General features: G+C 40.0%; 49 non-coding genes across 49 annotated transcripts; all 49 read right to left on the bottom strand.

Annotated features, from left to right (window-relative positions):
• Nucleotides 1-197: 197 nt before the first annotated feature.
• LOC146017088 (5S ribosomal RNA) lies at nucleotides 198-316 on the bottom strand. Its single transcript, XR_014449962.1, has one exon. It is a non-coding gene; the product is annotated as a 5S ribosomal RNA (ribosomal RNA).
• A 345-nt stretch (nucleotides 317-661) lies between these two features.
• On the bottom strand, nucleotides 662-780 carry LOC146015694 (5S ribosomal RNA). The gene has a single exon (XR_014448607.1). It is a non-coding gene; the product is annotated as a 5S ribosomal RNA (ribosomal RNA).
• Nucleotides 781-1,126: 346 nt separating this feature from the next.
• LOC146013599 (5S ribosomal RNA) lies at nucleotides 1,127-1,245 on the bottom strand. Its single transcript, XR_014446572.1, has one exon. It is a non-coding gene; the product is annotated as a 5S ribosomal RNA (ribosomal RNA).
• A 345-nt stretch (nucleotides 1,246-1,590) lies between these two features.
• LOC146015691 (5S ribosomal RNA) lies at nucleotides 1,591-1,709 on the bottom strand. The gene has a single exon (XR_014448605.1). It is a non-coding gene; the product is annotated as a 5S ribosomal RNA (ribosomal RNA).
• Nucleotides 1,710-2,054: 345 nt separating this feature from the next.
• LOC146013926 (5S ribosomal RNA) lies at nucleotides 2,055-2,173 on the bottom strand. The gene has a single exon (XR_014446888.1). It is a non-coding gene; the product is annotated as a 5S ribosomal RNA (ribosomal RNA).
• A 345-nt stretch (nucleotides 2,174-2,518) lies between these two features.
• Nucleotides 2,519-2,637, bottom strand: LOC146013598 (5S ribosomal RNA). Its single transcript, XR_014446571.1, has one exon. It is a non-coding gene; the product is annotated as a 5S ribosomal RNA (ribosomal RNA).
• A 345-nt stretch (nucleotides 2,638-2,982) lies between these two features.
• On the bottom strand, nucleotides 2,983-3,101 carry LOC146016458 (5S ribosomal RNA). Its single transcript, XR_014449351.1, has one exon. It is a non-coding gene; the product is annotated as a 5S ribosomal RNA (ribosomal RNA).
• A 345-nt stretch (nucleotides 3,102-3,446) lies between these two features.
• LOC146015690 (5S ribosomal RNA) lies at nucleotides 3,447-3,565 on the bottom strand. The gene has a single exon (XR_014448604.1). It is a non-coding gene; the product is annotated as a 5S ribosomal RNA (ribosomal RNA).
• Nucleotides 3,566-3,911: 346 nt separating this feature from the next.
• On the bottom strand, nucleotides 3,912-4,030 carry LOC146015689 (5S ribosomal RNA). The gene has a single exon (XR_014448603.1). It is a non-coding gene; the product is annotated as a 5S ribosomal RNA (ribosomal RNA).
• A 345-nt stretch (nucleotides 4,031-4,375) lies between these two features.
• Nucleotides 4,376-4,494, bottom strand: LOC146016988 (5S ribosomal RNA). The gene has a single exon (XR_014449865.1). It is a non-coding gene; the product is annotated as a 5S ribosomal RNA (ribosomal RNA).
• A 345-nt stretch (nucleotides 4,495-4,839) lies between these two features.
• LOC146015688 (5S ribosomal RNA) lies at nucleotides 4,840-4,958 on the bottom strand. The gene has a single exon (XR_014448602.1). It is a non-coding gene; the product is annotated as a 5S ribosomal RNA (ribosomal RNA).
• A 346-nt stretch (nucleotides 4,959-5,304) lies between these two features.
• LOC146013597 (5S ribosomal RNA) lies at nucleotides 5,305-5,423 on the bottom strand. Its single transcript, XR_014446570.1, has one exon. It is a non-coding gene; the product is annotated as a 5S ribosomal RNA (ribosomal RNA).
• A 345-nt stretch (nucleotides 5,424-5,768) lies between these two features.
• On the bottom strand, nucleotides 5,769-5,887 carry LOC146015687 (5S ribosomal RNA). Its single transcript, XR_014448601.1, has one exon. It is a non-coding gene; the product is annotated as a 5S ribosomal RNA (ribosomal RNA).
• A 345-nt stretch (nucleotides 5,888-6,232) lies between these two features.
• On the bottom strand, nucleotides 6,233-6,351 carry LOC146013923 (5S ribosomal RNA). Its single transcript, XR_014446886.1, has one exon. It is a non-coding gene; the product is annotated as a 5S ribosomal RNA (ribosomal RNA).
• A 345-nt stretch (nucleotides 6,352-6,696) lies between these two features.
• LOC146013596 (5S ribosomal RNA) lies at nucleotides 6,697-6,815 on the bottom strand. Its single transcript, XR_014446569.1, has one exon. It is a non-coding gene; the product is annotated as a 5S ribosomal RNA (ribosomal RNA).
• Nucleotides 6,816-7,160: 345 nt separating this feature from the next.
• On the bottom strand, nucleotides 7,161-7,279 carry LOC146016457 (5S ribosomal RNA). Its single transcript, XR_014449350.1, has one exon. It is a non-coding gene; the product is annotated as a 5S ribosomal RNA (ribosomal RNA).
• Nucleotides 7,280-7,624: 345 nt separating this feature from the next.
• LOC146015686 (5S ribosomal RNA) lies at nucleotides 7,625-7,743 on the bottom strand. The gene has a single exon (XR_014448600.1). It is a non-coding gene; the product is annotated as a 5S ribosomal RNA (ribosomal RNA).
• Nucleotides 7,744-8,089: 346 nt separating this feature from the next.
• LOC146015685 (5S ribosomal RNA) lies at nucleotides 8,090-8,208 on the bottom strand. Its single transcript, XR_014448599.1, has one exon. It is a non-coding gene; the product is annotated as a 5S ribosomal RNA (ribosomal RNA).
• A 345-nt stretch (nucleotides 8,209-8,553) lies between these two features.
• On the bottom strand, nucleotides 8,554-8,672 carry LOC146016986 (5S ribosomal RNA). Its single transcript, XR_014449863.1, has one exon. It is a non-coding gene; the product is annotated as a 5S ribosomal RNA (ribosomal RNA).
• Nucleotides 8,673-9,017: 345 nt separating this feature from the next.
• LOC146013595 (5S ribosomal RNA) lies at nucleotides 9,018-9,136 on the bottom strand. The gene has a single exon (XR_014446568.1). It is a non-coding gene; the product is annotated as a 5S ribosomal RNA (ribosomal RNA).
• Nucleotides 9,137-9,481: 345 nt separating this feature from the next.
• Nucleotides 9,482-9,600, bottom strand: LOC146016956 (5S ribosomal RNA). The gene has a single exon (XR_014449835.1). It is a non-coding gene; the product is annotated as a 5S ribosomal RNA (ribosomal RNA).
• A 345-nt stretch (nucleotides 9,601-9,945) lies between these two features.
• Nucleotides 9,946-10,064, bottom strand: LOC146015684 (5S ribosomal RNA). The gene has a single exon (XR_014448598.1). It is a non-coding gene; the product is annotated as a 5S ribosomal RNA (ribosomal RNA).
• Nucleotides 10,065-10,410: 346 nt separating this feature from the next.
• On the bottom strand, nucleotides 10,411-10,529 carry LOC146015009 (5S ribosomal RNA). The gene has a single exon (XR_014447944.1). It is a non-coding gene; the product is annotated as a 5S ribosomal RNA (ribosomal RNA).
• A 345-nt stretch (nucleotides 10,530-10,874) lies between these two features.
• Nucleotides 10,875-10,993, bottom strand: LOC146015683 (5S ribosomal RNA). The gene has a single exon (XR_014448597.1). It is a non-coding gene; the product is annotated as a 5S ribosomal RNA (ribosomal RNA).
• Nucleotides 10,994-11,338: 345 nt separating this feature from the next.
• Nucleotides 11,339-11,457, bottom strand: LOC146016456 (5S ribosomal RNA). Its single transcript, XR_014449349.1, has one exon. It is a non-coding gene; the product is annotated as a 5S ribosomal RNA (ribosomal RNA).
• A 345-nt stretch (nucleotides 11,458-11,802) lies between these two features.
• Nucleotides 11,803-11,921, bottom strand: LOC146015682 (5S ribosomal RNA). Its single transcript, XR_014448596.1, has one exon. It is a non-coding gene; the product is annotated as a 5S ribosomal RNA (ribosomal RNA).
• A 346-nt stretch (nucleotides 11,922-12,267) lies between these two features.
• Nucleotides 12,268-12,386, bottom strand: LOC146015680 (5S ribosomal RNA). The gene has a single exon (XR_014448594.1). It is a non-coding gene; the product is annotated as a 5S ribosomal RNA (ribosomal RNA).
• Nucleotides 12,387-12,731: 345 nt separating this feature from the next.
• LOC146016985 (5S ribosomal RNA) lies at nucleotides 12,732-12,850 on the bottom strand. Its single transcript, XR_014449862.1, has one exon. It is a non-coding gene; the product is annotated as a 5S ribosomal RNA (ribosomal RNA).
• A 345-nt stretch (nucleotides 12,851-13,195) lies between these two features.
• On the bottom strand, nucleotides 13,196-13,314 carry LOC146013594 (5S ribosomal RNA). Its single transcript, XR_014446567.1, has one exon. It is a non-coding gene; the product is annotated as a 5S ribosomal RNA (ribosomal RNA).
• Nucleotides 13,315-13,659: 345 nt separating this feature from the next.
• LOC146016955 (5S ribosomal RNA) lies at nucleotides 13,660-13,778 on the bottom strand. Its single transcript, XR_014449834.1, has one exon. It is a non-coding gene; the product is annotated as a 5S ribosomal RNA (ribosomal RNA).
• A 345-nt stretch (nucleotides 13,779-14,123) lies between these two features.
• Nucleotides 14,124-14,242, bottom strand: LOC146015679 (5S ribosomal RNA). The gene has a single exon (XR_014448593.1). It is a non-coding gene; the product is annotated as a 5S ribosomal RNA (ribosomal RNA).
• Nucleotides 14,243-14,588: 346 nt separating this feature from the next.
• Nucleotides 14,589-14,707, bottom strand: LOC146015008 (5S ribosomal RNA). Its single transcript, XR_014447943.1, has one exon. It is a non-coding gene; the product is annotated as a 5S ribosomal RNA (ribosomal RNA).
• Nucleotides 14,708-15,052: 345 nt separating this feature from the next.
• On the bottom strand, nucleotides 15,053-15,171 carry LOC146015678 (5S ribosomal RNA). The gene has a single exon (XR_014448592.1). It is a non-coding gene; the product is annotated as a 5S ribosomal RNA (ribosomal RNA).
• A 345-nt stretch (nucleotides 15,172-15,516) lies between these two features.
• Nucleotides 15,517-15,635, bottom strand: LOC146013593 (5S ribosomal RNA). The gene has a single exon (XR_014446566.1). It is a non-coding gene; the product is annotated as a 5S ribosomal RNA (ribosomal RNA).
• Nucleotides 15,636-15,980: 345 nt separating this feature from the next.
• LOC146013592 (5S ribosomal RNA) lies at nucleotides 15,981-16,099 on the bottom strand. The gene has a single exon (XR_014446565.1). It is a non-coding gene; the product is annotated as a 5S ribosomal RNA (ribosomal RNA).
• Nucleotides 16,100-16,444: 345 nt separating this feature from the next.
• Nucleotides 16,445-16,563, bottom strand: LOC146013591 (5S ribosomal RNA). Its single transcript, XR_014446564.1, has one exon. It is a non-coding gene; the product is annotated as a 5S ribosomal RNA (ribosomal RNA).
• Nucleotides 16,564-16,908: 345 nt separating this feature from the next.
• LOC146015677 (5S ribosomal RNA) lies at nucleotides 16,909-17,027 on the bottom strand. Its single transcript, XR_014448591.1, has one exon. It is a non-coding gene; the product is annotated as a 5S ribosomal RNA (ribosomal RNA).
• A 346-nt stretch (nucleotides 17,028-17,373) lies between these two features.
• Nucleotides 17,374-17,492, bottom strand: LOC146014038 (5S ribosomal RNA). The gene has a single exon (XR_014446997.1). It is a non-coding gene; the product is annotated as a 5S ribosomal RNA (ribosomal RNA).
• A 345-nt stretch (nucleotides 17,493-17,837) lies between these two features.
• On the bottom strand, nucleotides 17,838-17,956 carry LOC146013589 (5S ribosomal RNA). The gene has a single exon (XR_014446562.1). It is a non-coding gene; the product is annotated as a 5S ribosomal RNA (ribosomal RNA).
• Nucleotides 17,957-18,302: 346 nt separating this feature from the next.
• LOC146013588 (5S ribosomal RNA) lies at nucleotides 18,303-18,421 on the bottom strand. The gene has a single exon (XR_014446561.1). It is a non-coding gene; the product is annotated as a 5S ribosomal RNA (ribosomal RNA).
• A 345-nt stretch (nucleotides 18,422-18,766) lies between these two features.
• On the bottom strand, nucleotides 18,767-18,885 carry LOC146015676 (5S ribosomal RNA). Its single transcript, XR_014448590.1, has one exon. It is a non-coding gene; the product is annotated as a 5S ribosomal RNA (ribosomal RNA).
• A 345-nt stretch (nucleotides 18,886-19,230) lies between these two features.
• On the bottom strand, nucleotides 19,231-19,349 carry LOC146012913 (5S ribosomal RNA). Its single transcript, XR_014445906.1, has one exon. It is a non-coding gene; the product is annotated as a 5S ribosomal RNA (ribosomal RNA).
• A 345-nt stretch (nucleotides 19,350-19,694) lies between these two features.
• LOC146015564 (5S ribosomal RNA) lies at nucleotides 19,695-19,813 on the bottom strand. The gene has a single exon (XR_014448482.1). It is a non-coding gene; the product is annotated as a 5S ribosomal RNA (ribosomal RNA).
• A 345-nt stretch (nucleotides 19,814-20,158) lies between these two features.
• On the bottom strand, nucleotides 20,159-20,277 carry LOC146016954 (5S ribosomal RNA). The gene has a single exon (XR_014449833.1). It is a non-coding gene; the product is annotated as a 5S ribosomal RNA (ribosomal RNA).
• Nucleotides 20,278-20,622: 345 nt separating this feature from the next.
• Nucleotides 20,623-20,741, bottom strand: LOC146015675 (5S ribosomal RNA). The gene has a single exon (XR_014448589.1). It is a non-coding gene; the product is annotated as a 5S ribosomal RNA (ribosomal RNA).
• Nucleotides 20,742-21,087: 346 nt separating this feature from the next.
• Nucleotides 21,088-21,206, bottom strand: LOC146013586 (5S ribosomal RNA). The gene has a single exon (XR_014446560.1). It is a non-coding gene; the product is annotated as a 5S ribosomal RNA (ribosomal RNA).
• A 345-nt stretch (nucleotides 21,207-21,551) lies between these two features.
• LOC146015674 (5S ribosomal RNA) lies at nucleotides 21,552-21,670 on the bottom strand. Its single transcript, XR_014448588.1, has one exon. It is a non-coding gene; the product is annotated as a 5S ribosomal RNA (ribosomal RNA).
• Nucleotides 21,671-22,015: 345 nt separating this feature from the next.
• LOC146013585 (5S ribosomal RNA) lies at nucleotides 22,016-22,134 on the bottom strand. The gene has a single exon (XR_014446559.1). It is a non-coding gene; the product is annotated as a 5S ribosomal RNA (ribosomal RNA).
• A 345-nt stretch (nucleotides 22,135-22,479) lies between these two features.
• Nucleotides 22,480-22,598, bottom strand: LOC146013584 (5S ribosomal RNA). The gene has a single exon (XR_014446558.1). It is a non-coding gene; the product is annotated as a 5S ribosomal RNA (ribosomal RNA).
• Nucleotides 22,599-22,848: the final 250 nt, after the last annotated feature.

Here is a 22,848-nt window from a genome sequence, read left to right as displayed (position 1 = left end):
ATTAAACTACTAAAGAGGCTCAACACTGTTTAGCTGCCAAAAGCAGTTGGAATTGGGCCTAAACAGTGTGGTAAGTCTTTAGGTGATGGCTATTGTGTCTGTTTGACCTCTTCCAAATGTCTGTACTGGCAATAAAAAGAAAAAGTTTCCAATTTAAATAGCTAGAGAATAAAAACAATTTGCCTGTAATGTGAAAAAACCTACAGCACCTGGTGTTCCCATGGGGTCTCCCACCCAAGTACTAACCAGGCGCAACACTGCTTAGCTTCCAAGATCAGACGAGATTGGGCCTATCCAATGTGGTATGGCTGTAGGTGAGATACAGGCACTTTTTTGCCCTCTTCTACTTCTATCACCAGGTAAGCTAATAAAAAAGTTTCCTAACTGTATTGGCTTACTGAAAAAAATCATGTGTTGGTAATGTAAAAAGACCTACAGGACATGATATTAGCAGGGGGTCTTAAATTAAACTACTAAAGAGGCTCAACACTGTTTAGCTGCCAAAAGCAGTTGGAATTGGGCCTAAACAGTGTGGTAAGTCTTTAGGTGATGGCTATTGTGTCTGTTTGACCTCTTCCAAATGTCTGTACTGGCAATAAAAAGAAAAAGTTTCCAATTTAAATCGCTAGAGAATAAAAACAATTTGCCTGTAATGTGAAAAAACCTACAGCACCTGGTGTTCCCATGTGGTCTCCCACCCAAGTACTAACCAGGCCCAACACTGCTTAGCTTCCAAGAACAGACGAGATTGGGCCTATCCAATGTGGTATGGCTGTAGGTGAAATATGGGCAATTTTTTGCCCTCTTCTACTTCTATCACCAGGTAAGCTAATAAAAAAGTTTCCTAACTGCATTGGCTTACTGAAAAAAATCATGTGTTGGTAATGTAAAAAGACCTACAGGACATGATATTAGCAGGGGGTCTTAAATTAAACTACTAAAGAGGCTCAACACTGTTTAGCTGCCAAAAGCAGTTGGAATTGGGCCTAAACAGTGTGGTAAGTCTTTAGGTGATGGCTATTGTGTCTGTTTGACCTCTTCCAAATGTCTGTACTGGCAATAAAAAGAAAAAGTTTCCAATTTAAATAGCTAGAGAATAAAAACAATTTGCCTGTAATGTGAAAAAAACCTACAGCACCTGGTGTTCCCATGTGGTCTCCCACCCAAGTACTAACCAGGCCCAACACTGCTTAGCTTCCAAGATCAGACGAGATTGGGCCTATCCAATGTGGTATGGCTGTAGGTGAGATACAGGCACTTATTTGCCCTCTTCTACTTCTATCACCAGGTAAGCTAATAAAAAAGTTTCCTAACTGTATTGGCTTACTGAAAAAAATCATGTGTTGGTAATGTAAAAAGACCTACAGGACATGATATTAGCAGGGGGTCTTAAATTAAACTACTAAAGAGGCTCAACACTGTTTAGCTGCCAAAAGCAGTTGGAATTGGGCCTAAACAGTGTGGTAAGTCTTTAGGTGATGGCTATTGTGTCTGTTTGACCTCTTCCAAATGTCTGTACTGGCAATAAAAAGAAAAAGTTTCCAATTTAAATCGCTAGAGAATAAAAACAATTTGCCTGTAATGTGAAAAAACCTACAGCACCTGGTGTTCCCATGTGGTCTCCCACCCAAGTACTAACCAGGCCCAACACTGCTTAGCTTCCAAGAACAGACGAGATTGGGCCTATCCAATGTGGTATGGCTGTAGGTGAAATATGGGCAATTTTTTGCCCTCTTCTACTTCTATCACCAGGTAAGCTAATAAAAAAGTTTCCTAACTGTATTGGCTTACTGAAAAAAATCATGTGTTGGTAATGTAAAAAGACCTACAGGACATGATATTAGCAGGGGGTCTTAAATTAAACTACTAAAGAGGCTCAACACTGTTTAGCTGCCAAAAGCAGTTGGAATTGGGCCTAAACAGTGTGGTAAGTCTTTAGGTGATGGCTATTGTGTCTGTTTGACCTCTTCCACATGTCTGTACTGGCAATAAAAAGAAAAAGTTTCCAATTTAAATAGCTAGAGAATAAAAACAATTTGCCTGTAATGTGAAAAAACCTACAGCACCTGGTGTTCCCATGTGGTCTCCCACCCAAGTACTAACCAGGCCCAACACTGCTTAGCTTCCAAGATCAGACGAGATTGGGACTATCCAATGTGGTATGGCTGTAGGTGAGATACAGGCACTTTTTTGCCCTCTTCTACTTCTATCACCAGGTAAGCTAATAAAAAAGTTTCCTAACTGTATTGGCTTACTGAAAAAAATCATGTGTTGGTAATGTAAAAAGACCTACAGGACATGATATTAGCAGGGGGTCTTAAATTAAACTACTAAAGAGGATCAACACTGTTTAGCTGCCAAAAGCAGTTGGAATTGGGCCTAAACAGTGTGGTAAGTCTTTAGGTGATGGCTATTGTGTCTGTTTGACCTCTTCCAAATGTCTGTACTGGCAATAAAAATAAAAAGTTTCCAATTTAAATAGCTAGAGAATAAAAACAATTTGCCTGTAATGTGAAAAAACCTACAGCACCTGGTGTTCCCATGTGGTCTCCCACCCAAGTACTAACCAGGCCCAACACTGCTTAGCTTCCAAGATCAGACGAGATTGGGCCTATCCAATGTGGTATGGCTGTAGGTGAGATACAGGCACTTTTTTGCCCTCTTCTACTTCTATCACCAGGTAAGCTAATAAAAAAGTTTCCTAACTGTATTGGCTTACTGAAAAAAATCATGTGTTGGTAATGTAAAAAGACCTACAGGACATGATATTAGCAGGGGGTCTTAAATTAAACTACTAAAGAGGCTCAACACTGTTTAGCTGCCAAAAGCAGTTGGAATTGGGCCTAAACAGTGTGGTAAGTCTTTAGGTGATGGCTATTGTGTCTGTTTGACCTCTTCCAAATGTCTGTACTGGCAATAAAAAGAAAAAGTTTCCAATTTAAATAGCTAGAGAATAAAAACAATTTGCCTGTAATGTGAAAAAACCTACAGCACCTGGTGTTCCCATGTGGTCTCCCACCCAAGTACTAACCAGGCGCAACACTGCTTAGCTTCCAAGATCAGATGAGATTGGGCCTATCCAATGTGGTATGGCTGTAGGTGAGATACAGGCACTTTTTTGCCCTCTTCTACTTCTATCACCAGGTAAGCTAATAAAAAAGTTTCCTAACTGTATTGGCTTACTGAAAAAAATCATGTGTTGGTAATGTAAAAAGACCTACAGGACATGATATTAGCAGGGGGTCTTAAATTAAACTACTAAAGAGGCTCAACACTGTTTAGCTGCCAAAAGCAGTTGGAATTGGGCCTAAACAGTGTGGTAAGTCTTTAGGTGATGGCTATTGTGTCTGTTTGACCACTTCCAAATGTCTGTACTGGCAATAAAAAGAAAAAGTTTCCAATTTAAATCGCTAGAGAATAAAAACAATTTGCCTGTAATGTGAAAAAACCTACAGCACCTGGTGTTCCCATGTGGTCTCCCACCCAAGTACTAACCAGGCCCAACACTGCTTAGCTTCCAAGAACAGACGAGATTGGGCCTATCCAATGTGGTATGGCTGTAGGTGAAATATGGGCATTTTTTTGCCCTCTTCTACTTCTATCACCAGGTAAGCTAATAAAAAAGTTTCCTAACTGCATTGGCTTACTGAAAAAAATCATGTGTTGGTAATGTAAAAAGACCTACAGGACATGATATTAGCAGGGGGTCTTAAATTAAACTACTAAAGAGGCTCAACACTGTTTAGCTGCCAAAAGCAGTTGGAATTGGGCCTAAACAGTGTGGTAAGTCTTTAGGTGATGGCTATTGTGTCTGTTTGACCTCTTCCAAATGTCTGTACTGGCAATAAAAAGAAAAAGTTTCCAATTTAAATAGCTAGAGAATAAAAACAATTTGCCTGTAATGTGAAAAAAACCTACAGCACCTGGTGTTCCCATGTGGTCTCCCACCCAAGTACTAACCAGGCCCAACACTGCTTAGCTTCCAAGAACAGACGAGATTGGGCCTATCCAATGTGGTATGGCTGTAGGTGAGATACAGGCACTTATTTGCCCTCTTCTACTTCTATCACCAGGTAAGCTAATAAAAAAGTTTCCTAACTGTATTGGCTTACTGAAAAAAATCATGTGTTGGTAATGTAAAAAGACCTACAGGACATGATATTAGCAGGGGGTCTTAAATTAAACTACTAAAGAGGCTCAACACTGTTTAGCTGCCAAAAGCAGTTGGAATTGGGCCTAAACAGTGTGGTAAGTCTTTAGGTGATGGCTATTGTGTCTGTTTGACCTCTTCCAAATGTCTGTACTGGCAATAAAAAGAAAAAGTTTCCAATTTAAATCGCTAGAGAATAAAAACAATTTGCCTGTAATGTGAAAAAACCTACAGCACCTGGTGTTCCCATGTGGTGTCCCACCCAAGTACTAACCAGGCCCAACACTGCTTAGCTTCCAAGAACAGACGAGATTGGGCCTATCCAATGTGGTATGGCTGTAGGTGAAATATGGGCAATTTTTTGCCCTCTTCTACTTCTATCACCAGGTAAGCTAATAAAAAAGTTTCCTAACTGTATTGGCTTACTGAAAAAAATCATGTGTTGGTAATGTAAAAAGACCTACAGGACATAATATTAGCAGGGGGTCTTAAATTAAACTACTAAAGAGGCTCAACACTGTTTAGCTGCCAAAAGCAGTTGGAATTGGGCCTAAACAGTGTGGTAAGTCTTTAGGTGATGGCTATTGTGTCTGTTTGACCTCTTCCAAATGTCTGTACTGGCAATAAAAAGAAAAAGTTTCCAATTTAAATCGCTAGAGAATAAAAACAATTTGCCTGTAATGTGAAAAAACCTACAGCACCTGGTGTTCCCATGTGGTCTCCCACCCAAGTACTAACCAGGCCCAACACTGCTTAGCTTCCAAGAACAGACGAGATTGGGCCTATCCAATGTGGTATGGCTGTAGGTGAAATATGGGCAATTTTTTGCCCTCTTCTACTTCTATCACCAGGTAAGCTAATAAAAAAGTTTCCTAACTGTATTGGCTTACTGAAAAAAATCATGTGTTGGTAATGTAAAAAGACCTACAGGACATGATATTAGCAGGGGGTCTTAAATTAAACTACTAAAGAGGCTCAACACTGTTTAGCTGCCAAAAGCAGTTGGAATTGGGCCTAAACAGTGTGGTAAGTCTTTAGGTGATGGCTATTGTGTCTGTTTGACCTCTTCCAAATGTCTGTACTGGCAATAAAAAGAAAAAGTTTCCAATTTAAATAGCTAGAGAATAAAAACAATTTGCCTGTAATGTGAAAAAAACCTACAGCACCTGGTGTTCCCATGTGGTCTCCCACCCAAGTACTAACCAGGCCCAACACTGCTTAGCTTCCAAGATCAGACGAGATTGGGCCTATCCAATGTGGTATGGCTGTAGGTGAGATACAGGCACTTATTTGCCCTCTTCTACTTCTATCACCAGGTAAGCTAATAAAAAAGTTTCCTAACTGTATTGGCTTACTGAAAAAAATCATGTGTTGGTAATGTAAAAAGACCTACAGGACATGATATTAGCAGGGGGTCTTAAATTAAACTACTAAAGAGGCTCAACACTGTTTAGCTGCCAAAAGCAGTTGGAATTGGGCCTAAACAGTGTGGTAAGTCTTTAGGTGATGGCTATTGTGTCTGTTTGACCTCTTCCAAATGTCTGTACTGGCAATAAAAAGAAAAAGTTTCCAATTTAAATCGCTAGAGAATAAAAACAATTTGCCTGTAATGTGAAAAAACCTACAGCACCTGGTGTTCCCATGTGGTCTCCCACCCAAGTACTAACCAGGCCCAACACTGCTTAGCTTCCAAGAACAGACGAGATTGGGCCTATCCAATGTGGTATGGCTGTAGGTGAAATATGGGCAATTTTTTGCCCTCTTCTACTTCTATCACCAGGTAAGCTAATAAAAAAGTTTCCTAACTGTATTGGCTTACTGAAAAAAATCATGTGTTGGTAATGTAAAAAGACCTACAGGACATGATATTAGCAGGGGGTCTTAAATTAAACTACTAAAGAGGCTCAACACTGTTTAGCTGCCAAAAGCAGTTGGAATTGGGCCTAAACAGTGTGGTAAGTCTTTAGGTGATGGCTATTGTGTCTGTTTGACCTCTTCCACATGTCTGTACTGGCAATAAAAAGAAAAAGTTTCCAATTTAAATAGCTAGAGAATAAAAACAATTTGCCTGTAATGTGAAAAAACCTACAGCACCTGGTGTTCCCATGTGGTCTCCCACCCAAGTACTAACCAGGCCCAACACTGCTTAGCTTCCAAGATCAGACGAGATTGGGACTATCCAATGTGGTATGGCTGTAGGTGAGATACAGGCACTTTTTTGCCCTCTTCTACTTCTATCACCAGGTAAGCTAATAAAAAAGTTTCCTAACTGTATTGGCTTACTGAAAAAAATCATGTGTTGGTAATGTAAAAAGACCTACAGGACATGATATTAGCAGGGGGTCTTAAATTAAACTACTAAAGAGGATCAACACTGTTTAGCTGCCAAAAGCAGTTGGAATTGGGCCTAAACAGTGTGGTAAGTCTTTAGGTGATGGCTATTGTGTCTGTTTGACCTCTTCCAAATGTCTGTACTGGCAATAAAAATAAAAAGTTTCCAATTTAAATAGCTAGAGAATAAAAACAATTTGCCTGTAATGTGAAAAAACCTACAGCACCTGGTGTTCCCATGTGGTCTCCCACCCAAGTACTAACCAGGCCCAACACTGCTTAGCTTCCAAGATCAGACGAGATTGGGCCTATCCAATGTGGTATGGCTGTAGGTGAGATACAGGCACTTTTTTGCCCTCTTCTACTTCTATCACCAGGTAAGCTAATAAAAAAGTTTCCTAACTGTATTGGCTTACTGAAAAAAATCATGTGTTGGTAATGTAAAAAGACCTACAGGACATGATATTAGCAGGGGGTCTTAAATTAAACTACTAAAGAGGCTCAACACTGTTTAGCTGCCAAAAGCAGTTGGAATTGGGCCTAAACAGTGTGGTAAGTCTTTAGGTGATGGCTATTGTGTCTGTTTGACCTCTTCCAAATGTCTGTACTGGCAATAAAAAGAAAAAGTTTCCAATTTAAATAGCTAGAGAATAAAAACAATTTGCCTGTAATGTGAAAAAACCTACAGCACCTGGTGTTCCCATGTGGTCTCCCACCCAAGTACTAACCAGGCGCAACACTGCTTAGCTTCCAAGATCAGATGAGATTGGGCCTATCCAATGTGGTATGGCTGTAGGTGAGATACAGGCACTTTTTTGCCCTCTTCTACTTCTATCACCAGGTAAGCTAATAAAAAAGTTTCCTAACTGTATTGGCTTACTGAAAAAAATCATGTGTTGGTAATGTAAAAAGACCTACAGGACATGATATTAGCAGGGGGTCTTAAATTAAACTACTAAAGAGGCTCAACACTGTTTAGCTGCCAAAAGCAGTTGGAATTGGGCCTAAACAGTGTGGTAAGTCTTTAGGTGATGGCTATTGTGTCTGTTTGACCACTTCCAAATGTCTGTACTGGCAATAAAAAGAAAAAGTTTCCAATTTAAATCGCTAGAGAATAAAAACAATTTGCCTGTAATGTGAAAAAACCTACAGCACCTGGTGTTCCCATGTGGTCTCCCACCCAAGTACTAACCAGGCCCAACACTGCTTAGCTTCCAAGAACAGACGAGATTGGGCCTATCCAATGTGGTATGGCTGTAGGTGAAATATGGGCATTTTTTTGCCCTCTTCTACTTCTATCACCAGGTAAGCTAATAAAAAAGTTTCCTAACTGCATTGGCTTACTGAAAAAAATCATGTGTTGGTAATGTAAAAAGACCTACAGGACATGATATTAGCAGGGGGTCTTAAATTAAACTACTAAAGAGGCTCAACACTGTTTAGCTGCCAAAAGCAGTTGGAATTGGGCCTAAACAGTGTGGTAAGTCTTTAGGTGATGGCTATTGTGTCTGTTTGACCTCTTCCAAATGTCTGTACTGGCAATAAAAAGAAAAAGTTTCCAATTTAAATAGCTAGAGAATAAAAACAATTTGCCTGTAATGTGAAAAAAACCTACAGCACCTGGTGTTCCCATGTGGTCTCCCACCCAAGTACTAACCAGGCCCAACACTGCTTAGCTTCCAAGAACAGACGAGATTGGGCCTATCCAATGTGGTATGGCTGTAGGTGAGATACAGGCACTTATTTGCCCTCTTCTACTTCTATCACCAGGTAAGCTAATAAAAAAGTTTCCTAACTGTATTGGCTTACTGAAAAAAATCATGTGTTGGTAATGTAAAAAGACCTACAGGACATGATATTAGCAGGGGGTCTTAAATTAAACTACTAAAGAGGCTCAACACTGTTTAGCTGCCAAAAGCAGTTGGAATTGGGCCTAAACAGTGTGGTAAGTCTTTAGGTGATGGCTATTGTGTCTGTTTGACCTCTTCCAAATGTCTGTACTGGCAATAAAAAGAAAAAGTTTCCAATTTAAATCGCTAGAGAATAAAAACAATTTGCCTGTAATGTGAAAAAACCTACAGCACCTGGTGTTCCCATGTGGTGTCCCACCCAAGTACTAACCAGGCCCAACACTGCTTAGCTTCCAAGAACAGACGAGATTGGGCCTATCCAATGTGGTATGGCTGTAGGTGAAATATGGGCAATTTTTTGCCCTCTTCTACTTCTATCACCAGGTAAGCTAATAAAAAAGTTTCCTAACTGTATTGGCTTACTGAAAAAAATCATGTGTTGGTAATGTAAAAAGACCTACAGGACATAATATTAGCAGGGGGTCTTAAATTAAACTACTAAAGAGGCTCAACACTGTTTAGCTGCCAAAAGCAGTTGGAATTGGGCCTAAACAGTGTGGTAAGTCTTTAGGTGATGGCTATTGTGTCTGTTTGACCTCTTCCACATGTCTGTACTGGCAATAAAAAGAAAAAGTTTCCAATTTAAATAGCTAGAGAATAAAAACAATTTGCCTGTAATGTGAAAAAACCTACAGCACCTGGTGTTCCCATGTGGTCTCCCACCCAAGTACTAACCAGGCCCAACACTGCTTAGCTTCCAAGATCAGACGAGATTGGGCCTATCCAATGTGGTATGGCTGTAGGTGAGATACAGGCACTTTTTTGCCCTCTTCTACTTCTATCACCAGGTAAGCTAATAAAAAAGTTTCCTAACTGTATTGGCTTACTGAAAAAAATCATGTGTTGGTAATGTAAAAAGACCTACAGGACATGATATTAGCAGGGGGTCTTAAATTAAACTACTAAAGAGGCTCAACACTGTTTAGCTGCCAAAAGCAGTTGGAATTGGGCCTAAACAGTGTGGTAAGTCTTTAGGTGATGGCTATTGTGTCTGTTTGACCTCTTCCAAATGTCTGTACTGGCAATAAAAAGAAAAAGTTTCCAATTTAAATAGCTAGAGAATAAAAACAATTTGCCTGTAATGTGAAAAAACCTACAGCACCTGGTGTTCCCATGTGGTCTCCCACCCAAGTACTAACCAGGCGCAACACTGCTTAGCTTCCAAGATCAGACGAGATTGGGCCTATCCAATGTGGTATGGCTGTAGGTGAGATACAGGCACTTTTTTGCCCTCTTCTACTTCTATCACCAGGTAAGCTAATAAAAAAGTTTCCTAACTGTATTGGCTTACTGAAAAAAATCATGTGTTGGTAATGTAAAAAGACCTACAGGACATGATATTAGCAGGGGGTCTTAAATTAAACTACTAAAGAGGCTCAACACTGTTTAGCTGCCAAAAGCAGTTGGAATTGGGCCTAAACAGTGTGGTAAGTCTTTAGGTGATGGCTATTGTGTCTGTTTGACCTCTTCCAAATGTCTGTACTGGCAATAAAAAGAAAAAGTTTCCAATTTAAATCGCTAGAGAATAAAAACAATTTGCCTGTAATGTGAAAAAACCTACAGCACCTGGTGTTCCCATGTGGTCTCCCACCCAAGTACTAACCAGGCCCAACACTGCTTAGCTTCCAAGAACAGACGAGATTGGGCCTATCCAATGTGGTATGGCTGTAGGTGAAATATGGGCAATTTTTTGCCCTCTTCTACTTCTATCACCAGGTAAGCTAATAAAAAAGTTTCCTAACTGCATTGGCTTACTGAAAAAAATCATGTGTTGGTAATGTAAAAAGACCTACAGGACATGATATTAGCAGGGGGTCTTAAATTAAACTACTAAAGAGGCTCAACACTGTTTAGCTGCCAAAAGCAGTTGGAATTGGGCCTAAACAGTGTGGTAAGTCTTTAGGTGATGGCTATTGTGTCTGTTTGACCTCTTCCAAATGTCTGTACTGGCAATAAAAAGAAAAAGTTTCCAATTTAAATAGCTAGAGAATAAAAACAATTTGCCTGTAATGTGAAAAAAACCTACAGCACCTGGTGTTCCCATGTGGCCTCCCACCCAAGTACTAACCAGGCCCAACACTGCTTAGCTTCCAAGATCAGACGAGATTGGGCCTATCCAATGTGGTATGGCTGTAGGTGAGATACAGGCACTTATTTGCCCTCTTCTACTTCTATCACCAGGTAAGCTAATAAAAAAGTTTCCTAACTGTATTGGCTTACTGAAAAAAATCATGTGTTGGTAATGTAAAAAGACCTACAGGACATGATATTAGCAGGGGGTCTTAAATTAAACTACTAAAGAGGCTCAACACTGTTTAGCTGCCAAAAGCAGTTGGAATTGGGCCTAAACAGTGTGGTAAGTCTTTAGGTGATGGCTATTGTGTCTGTTTGACCTCTTCCAAATGTCTGTACTGGCAATAAAAAGAAAAAGTTTCCAATTTAAATCGCTAGAGAATAAAAACAATTTGCCTGTAATGTGAAAAAACCTACAGCACCTGGTGTTCCCATGTGGTCTCCCACCCAAGTACTAACCAGGCCCAACACTGCTTAGCTTCCAAGAACAGACGAGATTGGGCCTATCCAATGTGGTATGGCTGTAGGTGAAATATGGGCAATTTTTTGCCCTCTTCTACTTCTATCACCAGGTAAGCTAATAAAAAAGTTTCCTAACTGCATTGGCTTACTGAAAAAAATCATGTGTTGGTAATGTAAAAAGACCTACAGGACATGATATTAGCAGGGGGTCTTAAATTAAACTACTAAAGAGGCTCAACACTGTTTAGCTGCCAAAAGCAGTTGGAATTGGGCCTAAACAGTGTGGTAAGTCTTTAGGTGATGGCTATTGTGTCTGTTTGACCTCTTCCAAATGTCTGTACTGGCAATAAAAAGAAAAAGTTTCCAATTTAAATAGCTAGAGAATAAAAACAATTTGCCTGTAATGTGAAAAAACCTACAGCACCTGGTGTTCCCATGTGGTCTCCCACCCAAGTACTAACCAGGCGCAACACTGCTTAGCTTCCAAGATCAGATGAGATTGGGCCTATCCAATGTGGTATGGCTGTAGGTGAGATACAGGCACTTTTTTGCCCTCTTCTACTTCTATCACCAGGTAAGCTAATAAAAAAGTTTCCTAACTGTATTGGCTTACTGAAAAAAATCATGTGTTGGTAATGTAAAAAGACCTACAGGACATGATATTAGCAGGGGGTCTTAAATTAAACTACTAAAGAGGCTCAACACTGTTTAGCTGCCAAAAGCAGTTGGAATTGGGCCTAAACAGTGTGGTAAGTCTTTAGGTGATGGCTATTGTGTCTGTTTGACCACTTCCAAATGTCTGTACTGGCAATAAAAACAAAAAGTTTCCAATTTAAATCGCTAGAGAATAAAAACAATTTGCCTGTAATGTGAAAAAACCTACAGCACCTGGTGTTCCCATGTGGTCTCCCACCCAAGTACTAACCAGGCCCAACACTGCTTAGCTTCCAAGAACAGACGAGATTGGGCCTATCCAATGTGGTATGGCTGTAGGTGAAATATGGGCATTTTTTTGCCCTCTTCTACTTCTATCACCAGGTAAGCTAATAAAAAAGTTTCCTAACTGCATTGGCTTACTGAAAAAAATCATGTGTTGGTAATGTAAAAAGACCTACAGGACATGATATTAGCAGGGGGTCTTAAATTAAACTACTAAAGAGGCTCAACACTGTTTAGCTGCCAAAAGCAGTTGGAATTGGGCCTAAACAGTGTGGTAAGTCTTTAGGTGATGGCTATTGTGTCTGTTTGACCTCTTCCAAATGTCTGTACTGGCAATAAAAAGAAAAAGTTTCCAATTTAAATAGCTAGAGAATAAAAACAATTTGCCTGTAATGTGAAAAAAACCTACAGCACCTGGTGTTCCCATGTGGTCTCCCACCCAAGTACTAACCAGGCCCAACACTGCTTAGCTTCCAAGAACAGACGAGATTGGGCCTATCCAATGTGGTATGGCTGTAGGTGAGATACAGGCACTTATTTGCCCTCTTCTACTTCTATCACCAGGTAAGCTAATAAAAAAGTTTCCTAACTGTATTGGCTTACTGAAAAAAATCATGTGTTGGTAATGTAAAAAGACCTACAGGACATGATATTAGCAGGGGGTCTTAAATTAAACTACTAAAGAGGCTCAACACTGTTTAGCTGCCAAAAGCAGTTGGAATTGGGCCTAAACAGTGTGGTAAGTCTTTAGGTGATGGCTATTGTGTCTGTTTGACCTCTTCCAAATGTCTGTACTGGCAATAAAAAGAAAAAGTTTCCAATTTAAATCGCTAGAGAATAAAAACAATTTGCCTGTAATGTGAAAAAACCTACAGCACCTGGTGTTCCCATGTGGTGTCCCACCCAAGTACTAACCAGGCCCAACACTGCTTAGCTTCCAAGAACAGACGAGATTGGGCCTATCCAATGTGGTATGGCTGTAGGTGAAATATGGGCAATTTTTTGCCCTCTTCTACTTCTATCACCAGGTAAGCTAATAAAAAAGTTTCCTAACTGTATTGGCTTACTGAAAAAAATCATGTGTTGGTAATGTAAAAAGACCTACAGGACATAATATTAGCAGGGGGTCTTAAATTAAACTACTAAAGAGGCTCAACACTGTTTAGCTGCCAAAAGCAGTTGGAATTGGGCCTAAACAGTGTGGTAAGTCTTTAGGTGATGGCTATTGTGTCTGTTTGACCTCTTCCACATGTCTGTACTGGCAATAAAAAGAAAAAGTTTCCAATTTAAATAGCTAGAGAATAAAAACAATTTGCCTGTAATGTGAAAAAACCTACAGCACCTGGTGTTCCCATGTGGTCTCCCACCCAAGTACTAACCAGGCCCAACACTGCTTAGCTTCCAAGATCAGACGAGATTGGGCCTATCCAATGTGGTATGGCTGTAGGTGAGATACAGGCACTTTTTTGCCCTCTTCTACTTCTATCACCAGGTAAGCTAATAAAAAAGTTTCCTAACTGTATTGGCTTACTGAAAAAAATCATGTGTTGGTAATGTAAAAAGACCTACAGGACATGATATTAGCAGGGGGTCTTAAATTAAACTACTAAAGAGGCTCAACACTGTTTAGCTGCCAAAAGCAGTTGGAATTGGGCCTAAACAGTGTGGTAAGTCTTTAGGTGATGGCTATTGTGTCTGTTTGACCTCTTCCAAATGTCTGTACTGGCAATAAAAAGAAAAAGTTTCCAATTTAAATAGCTAGAGAATAAAAACAATTTGCCTGTAATGTGAAAAAACCTACAGCACCTGGTGTTCCCATGTGGTCTCCCACCCAAGTACTAACCAGGCGCAACACTGCTTAGCTTCCAAGATCAGACGAGATTGGGCCTATCCAATGTGGTATGGCTGTAGGTGAGATACAGGCACTTTTTTGCCCTCTTCTACTTCTATCACCAGGTAAGCTAATAAAAAAGTTTCCTAACTGTATTGGCTTACTGAAAAAAATCATGTGTTGGTAATGTAAAAAGACCTACAGGACATGATATTAGCAGGGGGTCTTAAATTAAACTACTAAAGAGGCTCAACACTGTTTAGCTGCCAAAAGCAGTTGGAATTGGGCCTAAACAGTGTGGTAAGTCTTTAGGTGATGGCTATTGTGTCTGTTTGACCTCTTCCAAATGTCTGTACTGGCAATAAAAAGAAAAAGTTTCCAATTTAAATCGCTAGAGAATAAAAACAATTTGCCTGTAATGTGAAAAAACCTACAGCACCTGGTGTTCCCATGTGGTCTCCCACCCAAGTACTAACCAGGCCCAACACTGCTTAGCTTCCAAGAACAGACGAGATTGGGCCTATCCAATGTGGTATGGCTGTAGGTGAAATATGGGCAATTTTTTGCCCTCTTCTACTTCTATCACCAGGTAAGCTAATAAAAAAGTTTCCTAACTGCATTGGCTTACTGAAAAAAATCATGTGTTGGTAATGTAAAAAGACCTACAGGACATGATATTAGCAGGGGGTCTTAAATTAAACTACTAAAGAGGCTCAACACTGTTTAGCTGCCAAAAGCAGTTGGAATTGGGCCTAAACAGTGTGGTAAGTCTTTAGGTGATGGCTATTGTGTCTGTTTGACCTCTTCCAAATGTCTGTACTGGCAATAAAAAGAAAAAGTTTCCAATTTAAATAGCTAGAGAATAAAAACAATTTGCCTGTAATGTGAAAAAAACCTACAGCACCTGGTGTTCCCATGTGGCCTCCCACCCAAGTACTAACCAGGCCCAACACTGCTTAGCTTCCAAGATCAGACGAGATTGGGCCTATCCAATGTGGTATGGCTGTAGGTGAGATACAGGCACTTATTTGCCCTCTTCTACTTCTATCACCAGGTAAGCTAATAAAAAAGTTTCCTAACTGTATTGGCTTACTGAAAAAAATCATGTGTTGGTAATGTAAAAAGACCTACAGGACATGATATTAGCAGGGGGTCTTAAATTAAACTACTAAAGAGGCTCAACACTGTTTAGCTGCCAAAAGCAGTTGGAATTGGGCCTAAACAGTGTGGTAAGTCTTTAGGTGATGGCTATTGTGTCTGTTTGACCTCTTCCAAATGTCTGTACTGGCAATAAAAAGAAAAAGTTTCCAATTTAAATCGCTAGAGAATAAAAACAATTTGCCTGTAATGTGAAAAAACCTACAGCACCTGGTGTTCCCATGTGGTCTCCCACCCAAGTACTAACCAGGCCCAACACTGCTTAGCTTCCAAGAACAGACGAGATTGGGCCTATCCAATGTGGTATGGCTGTAGGTGAAATATGGGCAATTTTTTGCCCTCTTCTACTTCTATCACCAGGTAAGCTAATAAAAAAGTTTCCTAACTGTATTGGCTTACTGAAAAAAATCATGTGTTGGTAATGTAAAAAGACCTACAGGACATGATATTAGCAGGGGGTCTTAAATTAAACTACTAAAGAGGCTCAACACTGTTTAGCTGCCAAAAGCAGTTGGAATTGGGCCTAAACAGTGTGGTAAGTCTTTAGGTGATGGCTATTGTGTCTGTTTGACCTCTTCCACATGTCTGTACTGGCAATAAAAAGTAAAAGTTTCCAATTTAAATAGCTAGAGAATAAAAACAATTTGCCTGTAATGTGAAAAAACCTACAGCACCTGGTGTTCCCATGTGGTCTCCCACCCAAGTACTAACCAGGCCCAACACTGCTTAGCTTCCAAGATCAGACGAGATTGGGCCTATCCAATGTGGTATGGCTGTAGGTGAGATACAGGCACTTTTTTGCCCTCTTCTACTTCTATCACCAGGTAAGCTAATAAAAAAGTTTCCTAACTGTATTGGCTTACTGAAAAAAATCATGTGTTGGTAATGTAAAAAGACCTACAGGACATGATATTAGCAGGGGGTCTTAAATTAAACTACTAAAGAGGATCAACACTGTTTAGCTGCCAAAAGCAGTTGGAATTGGGCCTAAACAGTGTGGTAAGTCTTTAGGTGATGGCTATTGTGTCTGTTTGACCTCTTCCAAATGTCTGTACTGGCAATAAAAAGAAAAAGTTTCCAATTTAAATAGCTAGAGAATAAAAACAATTTGCCTGTAATGTGAAAAAACCTACAGCACCTGGTGTTCCCATGTGGTCTCCCACCCAAGTACTAACCAGGCCCAACACTGCTTAGCTTCCAAGATCAGACGAGATTGGGCCTATCCAATGTGGTATGGCTGTAGGTGAGATACAGGCACTTTTTTGCCCTCTTCTACTTCTATCACCAGGTAAGCTAATAAAAAAGTTTCCTAACTGTATTGGCTTACTGAAAAAAATCATGTGTTGGTAATGTAAAAAGACCTACAGGACATGATATTAGCAGGGGGTCTTAAATTAAACTACTAAAGAGGCTCAACACTGTTTAGCTGCCAAAAGCAGTTGGAATTGGGCCTAAACAGTGTGGTAAGTCTTTAGGTGATGGCTATTGTGTCTGTTTGACCTCTTCCAAATGTCTGTACTGGCAATAATAAGAAAAAGTTTCCAATTTAAATAGCTAGAGAATAAAAACAATTTGCCTGTAATGTGAAAAAACCTACAGCACCTGGTGTTCCCATGTGGTCTCCCACCCAAGTACTAACCAGGCCCAACACTGCTTAGCTTCCAAGATCAGACGAGATTGGGCCTATCCAATGTGGTATGGCTGTAGGTGAGATACAGGCACTTTTTTGCCCTCTTCTACTTCTATCACCAGGTAAGCTAATAAAAAAGTTTCCTAACTGTATTGGCTTACTGAAAAAAATCATGTGTTGGTAATGTAAAAAGACCTACAGGACATGATATTAGCAGGGGGTCTTAAATTAAACTACTTAAGAGGCTCAACACTGTTTAGCTGCCAAAAGCAGTTGGAATTGGGCCTAAACAGTGTGGTAAGTCTTTAGGTGATGGCTATTGTGTCTGTTTGACCTCTTCCAAATGTCTGTACTGGCAATAAAAAGAAAAAGTTTCCAATTTAAATCGCTAGAGAATAAAAACAATTTGCCTGTAATGTGAAAAAACCTACAGCACCTGGTGTTCCCATGTGGTCTCCCACCCAAGTACTAACCAGGCCCAACACTGCTTAGCTTCCAAGAACAGACGAGATTGGGCCTATCCAATGTGGTATGGCTGTAGGTGAAATATGGGCAATTTTTTGCCCTCTTCTACTTCTATCACCAGGTAAGCTAATAAAAAAGTTTCCTAACTGCATTTGCTTACTGAAAAAAATCATGTGTTGGTAATGTAAAAAGACCTACAGGACATGATATTAGCAGGGGGTCTTAAATTAAACTACTAAAGAGGCTCAACACTGTTTAGCTGCCAAAAGCAGTTGGAATTGGGCCTAAACAGTGTGGTAAGTCTTTAGGTGATGGCTATTGTGTCTGTTTGACCTCTTCCAAATGTCTGTACTGGCAATAAAAAGAAAAAGTTTCCAATTTAAATAGCTAGAGAATAAAAACAATTTGCCTGTAATGTGAAAAAAACCTACAGCACCTGGTGTTCCCATGTGGTCTCCCACCAAAGTACTAACCAGGCCCAACACTGCTTAGCTTCCAAGATCAGACGAGATTGGGCCTATCCAATGTGGTATGGCTGTAGGTGAGATACAGGCACTTATTTGCCCTCTTCTACTTCTATCACCAGGTAAGCTAATAAAAAAGTTTCCTAACTGTATTGGCTTACTGAAAAAAATCATGTGTTGGTAATGTAAAAAGACCTACAGGACATGATATTAGCAGGGGGTCTTAAATTAAACTACTAAAGAGGCTCAACACTGTTTAGCTGCCAAAAGCAGTTGGAATTGGGCCTAAACAGTGTGGTAAGTCTTTAGGTGATGGCTATTGTGTCTGTTTGACCTCTTCCAAATGTCTGTACTGGCAATAAAAAGAAAAAGTTTCCAATTTAAATCGCTAGAGAATAAAAACAATTTGCCTGTAATGTGAAAAAACCTACAGCACCTGGTGTTCCCATGTGGTCTCCCACCCAAGTACTAACCAGGCCCAACACTGCTTAGCTTCCAAGATCAGACGAGATTGGGCCTATCCAATGTGGTATGGCTGTAGGTGAGTTAAGTTCACTTTTTTGCCCTCTTCTACTTCTATCACCAGGTAAGCTAATAAAAAAGTTTCCTAACTGCATTTGCTTACTGAAAAAAATCATGTGTTGGTAATGTAAAAAGACCTACAGGACATGATATTAGCAGGGGGTCTTAAATTAAACTACTAAAGAGGCTCAACACTGTTTAGCTGCCAAAAGCAGTTGGAATTGGGCCTAAACAGTGTGGTAAGTCTTTAGGTGATGGCTATTGTGTCTGTTTGACCTCTTCCAAATGTCTGTACTGGCAATAAAAAGAAAAAGTTTCCATATTAAATAGCTAGAGAATAAAAACAATTTGCCTGTAATGTGAAAAAAACCTACAGCACCTGGTGTTCCCATGTGGTCTCCCACCCAAGTACTAACCAGGCCCAACACTGCTTAGCTTCCAAGATCAGACGAGATTGGGCCTATCCAATGTGGTATGGCTGTAGGTGAGATACAGGCACTTATTTGCCCTCTTCTACTTCTATCACCAGGTAAGCTAATAAAAAAGTTTCCTAACTGTATTGGCTTACTGAAAAAAATCATGTGTTGGTAATGTAAAAAGACCTACAGGACATGATATTAGCAGGGGGTCTTAAATTAAACTACTAAAGAGGCTCAACACTGTTTAGCTGCCAAAAGCAGTTGGAATTGGGCCTAAACAGTGTGGTAAGTCTTTAGGTGATGGCTATTGTGTCTGTTTGACCTCTTCCAAATGTCTGTACTGGCAATAAAAAGAAAAAGTTTCCAATTTAAATCGCTAGAGAATAAAAACAATTTGCCTGTAATGTGAAAAAACCTACAGCACCTGGTGTTCCCATGTGGTCTCCCACCCAAGTACTAACCAGGCCCAACACTGCTTAGCTTCCAAGAACAGACGAGATTGGGCCTATCCAATGTGGTATGGCTGTAGGTGAAATATGGGCAATTTTTTGCCCTCTTCTACTTCTATCACCAGGTAAGCTAATAAAAAAGTTTCCTAACTGTATTGGCTTACTGAAAAAAATCATGTGTTGGTAATGTAAAAAGACCTACAGGACATGATATTAGCAGGGGGTCTTAAATTAAACTACTAAAGAGGCTCAACACTGTTTAGCTGCCAAAAGCAGTTGGAATTGGGCCTAAACAGTGTGGTAAGTCTTTAGGTGATGGCTATTGTGTCTGTTTGACCTCTTCCACATGTCTGTACTGGCAATAAAAAGAAAAAGTTTCCAATTTAAATAGCTAGAGAATAAAAACAATTTGCCTGTAATGTGAAAAAACCTACAGCACCTGGTGTTCCCATGTGGTCTCCCACCCAAGTACTAACCAGGCCCAACACTGCTTAGCTTCCAAGATCAGATGAGATTGGGCCTATCCAATGTGGTATGGCTGTAGGTGAGATACAGGCACTTTTTTGCCCTCTTCTACTTCTATCACCAGGTAAGCTAAAAAAAAAGTTTCCTAACTGTATTGGCTTACTGAAAAAAATCATGTGTTGGTAATGTAAAAAGACCTACAGGACATGATATTAGCAGGGGGTCTTAAATTAAACTACTAAAGAGGATCAACACTGTTTAGCTGCCAAAAGCAGTTGGAATTGGGCCTAAACAGTGTGGTAAGTCTTTAGGTGATGGCTATTGTGTCTGTTTGACCTCTTCCAAATGTCTGTACTGGCAATAAAAAGAAAAAGTTTCCAATTTAAATAGCTAGAGAATAAAAACAATTTGCCTGTAATGTGAAAAAACCTACAGCACCTGGTGTTCCCATGTGGTCTCCCACCCAAGTACTAACCAGGCCCAACACTGCTTAGCTTCCAAAATCAGACGAGATTGGGCCTATCCAATGTGGTATGGCTGTAGGTGAGATACAGGCACTTTTTTGCCCTCTTCTACTTCTATCACCAGGTAAGCTAATAAAAAAGTTTCCTAACTGTATTGGCTTACTGAAAAAAATCATGTGTTGGTAATGTAAAAAGACCTACAGGACATGATATTAGCAGGGGGTCTTAAATTAAACTACTAAAGAGGCTCAACACTGTTTAGCTGCCAAAAGCAGTTGGAATTGGGCCTAAACAGTGTGGTAAGTCTTTAGGTGATGGCTATTGTGTCTGTTTGACCTCTTCCAAATGTCTGTACTGGCAATAAAAAGAAAAAGTTTCCAATTTAAATAGCTAGAGAATAAAAACAATTTGCCTGTAATGTGAAAAAACCTACAGCACCTGGTGTTCCCATGTGGTCTCCCACCCAAGTACTAACCAGGCGCAACACTGCTTAGCTTCCAAGATCAGACGAGATTGGGCCTATCCAATGTGGTATGGCTGTAGGTGAGATACAGGCACTTTTTTGCCCTCTTCTACTTTTATCACCAGGTAAGCTAATAAAAAAGTTTCCTAACTGTATTGGCTTACTGAAAAAAATCATGTGTTGGTAATGTAAAAAGACCTACAGGACATGATATTAGCAGGGGGTCTTAAATTAAACTACTAAAGAGGCTCAACACTGTTTAGCTGCCAAAAGCAGTTGGAATTGGGCCTAAACAGTGTGGTAAGTCTTTAGGTGATGGCTATTGTGTCTGTTTGACCTCTTCCAAATGTCTGTACTGGCAATAAAAAGAAAAAGTTTCCAATTTAAATCGCTAGAGAATAAAAACAATTTGCCTGTAATGTGAAAAAACCTACAGCACCTGGTGTTCCCATGTGGTCTCCCACCCAAGTACTAACCAGGCCCAACACTGCTTAGCTTCCAAGAACAGACGAGATTGGGCCTATCCAATGTGGTATGGCTGTAGGTGAAATATGGGCAATTTTTTGCCCTCTTCTACTTCTATCACCAGGTAAGCTAATAAAAAAGTTTCCTAACTGCATTGGCTTACTGAAAAAAATCATGTGTTGGTAATGTAAAAAGACCTACAGGACATGATATTAGCAGGGGGTCTTAAATTAAACTACTAAAGAGGCTCAACACTGTTTAGCTGCCAAAAGCAGTTGGAATTGGGCCTAAACAGTGTGGTAAGTCTTTAGGTGATGGCTATTGTGTCTGTTTGACCTCTTCCAAATGTCTGTACTGGCAATAAAAAGAAAAAGTTTCCAATTTAAATAGCTAGAGAATAAAAACAATTTGCCTGTAATGTGAAAAAAACCTACAGCACCTGGTGTTCCCATGTGGTCTCCCACCCAAGTACTAACCAGGCCCAACACTGCTTAGCTTCCAAGATCAGACGAGATTGGGCCTATCCAATGTGGTATGGCTGTAGGTGAGATACAGGCACTTATTTGCCCTCTTCTACTTCTATCACCAGGTAAGCTAATAAAAAAGTTTCCTAACTGTATTGGCTTACTGAAAAAAATCATGTGTTGGTAATGTAAAAAGACCTACAGGACATGATATTAGCAGGGGGTCTTAAATTAAACTACTAAAGAGGCTCAACACTGTTTAGCTGCCAAAAGCAGTTGGAATTGGGCCTAAACAGTGTGGTAAGTCTTTAGGTGATGGCTATTGTGTCTGTTTGACCTCTTCCAAATGTCTGTACTGGCAATAAAAAGAAAAAGTTTCCAATTTAAATCGCTAGAGAATAAAAACAATTTGCCTGTAATGTGAAAAAACCTACAGCACCTGGTGTTCCCATGTGGTCTCCCACCCAAGTACTAACCAGGCCCAACACTGCTTAGCTTCCAAGAACAGACGAGATTGGGCCTATCCAATGTGGTATGGCTGTAGGTGAAATATGGGCAATTTTTTGCCCTCTTCTACTTCTATCACCAGGTAAGCTAATAAAAAAGTTTCCTAACTGTATTGGCTTACTGAAAAAAATCATGTGTTGGTAATGTAAAAAGACCTACAGGACATGATATTAGCAGGGGGTCTTAAATTAAACTACTAAAGAGGCTCAACACTGTTTAGCTGCCAAAAGCAGTTGGAATTGGGCCTAAACAGTGTGGTAAGTCTTTAGGTGATGGCTATTGTGTCTGTTTGACCTCTTCCACATGTCTGTACTGGCAATAAAAAGAAAAAGTTTCCAATTTAAATAGCTAGAGAATAAAAACAATTTGCCTGTAATGTGAAAAAACCTACAGCACCTGGTGTTCCCATGTGGTCTCCCACCCAAGTACTAACCAGGCCCAACACTGCTTAGCTTCCAAGATCAGACGAGATTGGGCCTATCCAATGTGGTATGGCTGTAGGTGAGATACAGGCACTTTTTTGCCCTCTTCTACTTCTATCACCAGGTAAGCTAATAAAAAAGTTTCCTAACTGTATTGGCTTACTGAAAAAAATCATGTGTTGGTAATGTAAAAAGACCTACAGGACATGATATTAGCAGGGGGTCTTAAATTAAACTACTAAAGAGGATCAACACTGTTTAGCTGCCAAAAGCAGTTGGAATTGGGCCTAAACAGTGTGGTAAGTCTTTAGGTGATGGCTATTGTGTCTGTTTGACCTCTTCCAAATGTCTGTACTGGCAATAAAAAGAAAAAGTTTCCAATTTAAATCGCTAGAGAATAAAAACAATTTGCCTGTAATGTGAAAAAACCTACAGCACCTGGTGTTCCCATGTGGTCTCCCACCCAAGTACTAACCAGGCCCAACACTGCTTAGCTTCCAAGATCAGACGAGATTGGGCCTATCCAATGTGGTATGGCTGTAGGTGAGATACAGGCACTTTTTTGCCCTCTTCTACTTCTATCACCAGGTAAGCTAATAAAAAAGTTTCCTAACTGTATTGGCTTACTGAAAAAAATCATGTGTTGGTAATGTAAAAAGACCTACAGGACATGATATTAGCAGGGGGTCTTAAATTAAACTACTAAAGAGGCTCAACACTGTTTAGCTGCCAAAAGCAGTTGGAATTGGGCCTAAACAGTGTGGTAAGTCTTTAGGTGATGGCTATTGTGTCTGT

This window comes from Crinia signifera, chromosome 6 (assembly GCF_055691185.1).
Source record: "Crinia signifera chromosome 6, ASM5569118v1, whole genome shotgun sequence".
Taxonomy (NCBI): domain Eukaryota; kingdom Metazoa; phylum Chordata; class Amphibia; order Anura; family Myobatrachidae; genus Crinia; species Crinia signifera.
The sequence above is the reverse complement of the archived record's forward strand: the minus strand, read 5'-3'. Positions and strand labels throughout refer to the sequence as shown.